Genomic DNA, 5,510 nt, shown 5'->3' with positions numbered 1-5,510 from the left:
ATGAAACTTGATACCTATCTCTTAACTCTATATAAAATTCAACTCAAAAGTTGATCAAAGACCTTGGAATTAGAACAGAAATTCTTCAATTACTAGAAGAAAATGTAGGCTCAATAATCCAACATGTCATCACAGGATCTGATTTCCTTAACAAAACTCCTAATGCACAAGAAATAAAACCAAGAAACAATAAGTAGGACAGCATTTAATTAAAAATTCCTGCACAGCAAAGGAAATGAGAACACAAAGAGAGAACCTACAGAATGAAAGAAGATTTTTGACATCTACTCAGACAGATTAATATCCAGAATATATAAAGAACTTAAAAACCCTCACATCAGGGGGCTAGGGATGTGGCTCAAGTGGTAGCGTGCTCGCCTAGCATGCATGAGGCACTGGGTTTGATTCTCAGCACCATATAAATGTAAAACAAAGATATTGTGTCCACCTAAAAAAAACTAAAAAATATTTTAAAACCTCATATCAAAAAACCAAATAAACCAATTGAATAATGCACAAAAGAACTAAACAGACATTTCTCAAAGGAAGATATACAGATTGCCAACAAATATATGAAAAAATGTTCAATATCCCTGGCAATCAGGGAAATACTATTAAAAACTATAATGAGGCTTCATCCCACTGCAATCAGAATGGCAATAATCAAGAACAGAATAATTTATTATTCTATTAATTATTATTTATAATTAATAATAAATGCTGGCAAGGATATGGGGGAAGGTGTTACACTCATACACTATTGGTGGTACTGCAAATTAGTACAATTCCAACCACCTCAGAAAGTAGGATGGAGATTAAAAAATAAACCCAGAAATGGAATCACCATCAGTATATGACCCTGTTATTCCACTCCTTGGTATATATCAAAAAGAACTAAAATCAATACACTACAGTAATATAGCCACATCAATGTTTAAAGCAGCACAGTTCACGATAGTCAGGTTATGAAACCAGCTTAGATGCCAGTCAACAAAAAAACTGGTTAAGAAAAAAGTGTGACATAATACTCAGCCATGAGGAAAAATAAAATAATGGTATTTTACTGGTAAATGGATGAAATTGGAGAACATCATGCTAACTGAAATAAGCCAGACCAGAAAGTCAAGTGTTCTCTCACATGCAAAAGCTAAACCAAAATAAGCGGGTGCATATCGACGGGGAGGCAGTAGGGGAATCCCATTTATGCAGAAGAGAGATTAGTTGAGTAAATTGTTTGAGGGGGTGGGAGGTTGAATGGGAAAAGGGAGAAATGGTGGAATGAAACTGTCAGAGCTATCTTATGTATATATGTGAATATACCACAGTGAATTTCACCTTTATGTGTATCTATAATGTATTAATTAGTTTAAAAAGCTATAAATAAATAAAAGACCAGTAGAGTTAAGGAAACACAGGGAAGGTGAAAGGAAGGAAAAGGAGAAGTACTGGGGACTTAATTAAATTATATTCCATGTTTGTATAATTATATCAATATAAACCCCAATATTATGTATAATGCACTAACAATAAAAAATTTCACTTCTTGTGATCATATCAGTAATGAGTTAAAACATGATGTAGTCCAATTTGTCAATTTTTTGGCCTGTGCATTTGATATCATATATAAAAATAATCATTGCTGTTTGTTGTGAAGGTTTATCTTACCTTCTATATCTAAGAGTTTTTATTATTTCAAGTTCATTTAGTTCATGAACATGTTTGAGTTAACATTTTTAATAAGGTGTTAGAAAAGGTCCAACTTCATTGTTTTGAATGTGGATATCTAGTTTTCTTCACTACATTTGTTGAAAAGATCATTTCTTCACTGAATGAGCTTGGTACATTTGTTTAGATCACTCAACCAGATATATATAAATTTATTTTTGAAATCTTATTGGTTTCTGCACCTTTCTTTTTATGTTGGCACTATACTTTTGTTTAAAAGTTACTTTGTTTAAATTTTAAATTTATGAAACATGAGTTTTCTAGATTTTTTTCATATTTTTCAAGATTGTTTTAGTTATTCAGGGTCCCTTGAGATTCCATAAGAATTTTAGTATGTTTTCTATTACAATGCCTAAATTTGTAGACTGCTTTGGTTAGTATTGATATCTCAACAATATTAAGTCTTCCAGCTCATGAATATAGGCTATCTTTCCATTTACAATGTTTTACTTAATTTCATTCAATTGTATATTTCATTGTAAAAGTCTTTTATCCTTTTTGTTAAGTTAATTATTAAGTATTTTAAGTATCTTTTTGTTTTTGAATTATTATCATGAATATCGTATATGTTTAAGGTTTACAATATGCTGTGCTGATACACTTATACATAGAGAAATGATTATCATAATGAGGACATTAACAGATCTGTAATTTACCTTTCCCCCCCCTTTTTTTGGTCTTGGGAATTGAACCCAGGGGTGCTTAACTACTGGGCCTCATCCCCAGCCCTTTTTTGTATTGTATTTAGAGATAGGGTCTCACTTAGTTGCTTAGTGCCTCACTGAATTGCTAAGGCTGGTTTTGAATTTACAATCTCCTGCCTTGGCCTCCCCAGTCGCTGGGATTACAAGTGTGTGCCACTGCACCTTGCTACCTTCTTCTTTTTTAATGGTAAAAATGCCTAAATGCTTTTATCATAGTAAATTTTCAGTAAACAATACAGCATTATTAACTATAGTCCTCAAACTATCTACTAGATCTTGAATATCCCACATAATTAACTACTTGTACCCTTTGATTCATGATGTCCCCTGTGCCACTTTCTAAAGCACTTTTCTACTGTTTCTATGCATTTGAGGTTTTTTTTTCTTTTCCACAAGTAAGGTCATATTGTATTTTACTTTCTATTTGTTTTATTTCATTTAACATAATATCCCCCAGCTTGATTTGATTCATGTTGTCTCAAATGGCAGAATCTCCCTTTTAAGCCTGAAAAATATTCCACTAAAATATATAAATATATATTTCACATTTTTAAACCATTTTTATCTGTCAATGAACACTTTGACTGTTTCTAAATCTTGGCTATTATGAGTAATGCTGCAAAGAACATGGGTGAAAAAGTAGTACATGAAGAAACACTATGAACTGAGTAAAAAGTTAACCTATGGAATGGGGAATATAGTTGCAAATCATGTATTAGATAAGGAATTAATGTTCATAATATATAAACCCTAAAATTCAACAACTAAATACAAACAATGTAACTAAAGTGGGCAAAATATTTAAATATATCTCTTTAAATAAGATACATGAATGACTAACAAGGATACAAAAAGATACTCAACATCAATAACCATTGTGGAAATGCAAATCAAACACATTAATATACATCCTCATATCCATTAGGGTAGGTACTATCAGAGAAGCAGAAAATAAATAGTGTTGGCAAGGATGCAAAGAGATTGGAATGTTTGTACACCATTGGTAAGAATGTACAATGACATAGCTACTGTGGAAAAGACTGTGATATTTCCTCAAAATATTAATAGGTTAACTATATAATATAGTAATTTCACTCCCAGGGATTTAATCAAAAAAATTAAAACCAGGGTCTCAAGTTGATATTTGTGATTCATGTTCATAACAGCAGTATTTATAACAGGTAAACTGTAGAAGCAAACCATGTAAAAATGGGTGGAATGACAAGTAAAATATGGTCTATCCATAAAATGGAATATTCAGTCTTATCAAGAAGAAAATTCTGACATATACTTACAACATAGATATATATTGAGTATTATGTTAAATGAAATAGACAAAAAGATAAATACTGTATATATCCAATTATATAAAATAACTATCTGATGATGGTGGTTATGGTTATATAACAATATAAGTGTATTTAATAACACTAACCTGTACGCTTACTAATTTTTACAGTTATAAATGTGTATGTATTTTATCATAATACAATTAGGGAAAAATACATTGTAAAGGATTCATCCACATGAATAGAAAGAACTGTACAATTTCCATTTATTTCTTTTACTTAAAGATATCAAATAACAACCTATGACTCCTTTAAATTGGTTGTTTACTAGGTGCCCCAATAGATTGTTCCCATTGAGATTACTGCCCCATCTAAGGAAACAGTGTAAGTGACTCAAGTATAGGCACAAACAATACCCATAAAATTCACTATGCAAGTGCTGATCCTCAAGATTTTTTAATGAAAATGTATGTCTGTTGTCAGTCAAGCAACAAAGGAGGTACTATTTTTACCACAGCTGTCTAATTAATTACTTTAACTTATGTAATCAGAGGATTTTCAAATATTTTGTGGGTCCAACTGCCTGAATACCTAAAATATTTCCTCATGTCCCTGTGCTGGACCTCATTTTACAGAAGTGGTTTGGTCACTCATTTTGTTTAGATTCCAATGAGATCTATTTTTTAAGTCATCATCATCAATCCAAGGACATTTAATAAAAGGGATCTTGAGCCTGAAATATGTGGCAAATAGAGACCATACAGCTTTCTGTCACTCTGGGACATACTCTTCAATCATGAAAACCAGGATCACAGTCAATGACAAGCTCCATGATTGCTTAACATAGCTAGAGTCCAGTGTCATTGGAGGGTGCCATGATTCCCTAGAAGGAATGTCAGTACTTTCAGACAAACTATAACCATGCCAGAATTTCCACTGGCTCTTAAGGTTTTGATGTAAGACTTCTTTATACTTTTTATGATGTCATTTATCAAGGTGAAAAATAAATTTCATAGCAAAATCTAAGCTTTTTTTAATTGAATCATAAGAACAGAGTAAAAGTGAGTAAATATGTACAATACAGACATGCACTGTTCAAAGAGATTAGGAATCCCTGCACAGCAGGCATCCTTGACTGTTTGGTATGGATGTTCCCCACACTGGAGCATCTCCTTATATACTTGCTGAAGCTTTTTCCTATGTGACATAGGCCATGTGAGTTGCCTGAACCAGAGGCACTCTATTCCCGTGGGCCAGATTCTCTCTACTCTTAGAGACGCAGGCATACCTATCTAGGGAAAACACTTTGACATCTCAGGCAGCACTAGTGAGTTAGTTGGAGGTTAAGCAGTATCAGATAGACTAACTGGCCAAAATAGCACCCTACAAGATCTAATAATTAGATTGCCATTGGAACCACATCCCATGGAATTGATGTTAAATGTAAAAAGGGTTCATTCTTAACAAAATTTTAAAAACATAAATGGATATAGCACTAAAAATCCTATCCAGAGTAATTAGGCAAGAGAAGAAAATAAAAGAGGGAAAGGAGGAAGTCAAATTATCACTGCTTATAAATGATATGATCTTCTATTTAGAAGATCCAAGAAACTTCACCAAAAGACTGCTAGAGCTAATAAACCAATGAGCAAAGTATCAGGTTACAAAAGTCAATAGTTTTCCTATATACCAACAATGAATCTAATGAGAAAGAAATCAGGAAAATAATCCCATTTACAACAGTCTCAAAAAACAAAACAAAAAACCTAGGAATACATCTGACTAAGGAGGT

The 5,510-nt window shown here is 32.4% G+C and overlaps 1 pseudogene; it reads right to left on the bottom strand.

Moving 5' to 3' along the window:
• Positions 1-4,337: 4,337 nt before the first annotated feature.
• Positions 4,338-4,422, bottom strand: LOC125613412 (annotated as a pseudogene).
• Positions 4,423-5,510: the final 1,088 nt, after the last annotated feature.

This window comes from Marmota marmota, unplaced genomic scaffold, assembly GCF_001458135.2.
Source record: "Marmota marmota marmota unplaced genomic scaffold, marMar, whole genome shotgun sequence".
NCBI lineage: Eukaryota > Metazoa > Chordata > Mammalia > Rodentia > Sciuridae > Marmota > Marmota marmota.
Note: the sequence above shows the minus strand (reverse complement) of the source record. Positions and strands in the feature narration are given on the sequence as shown.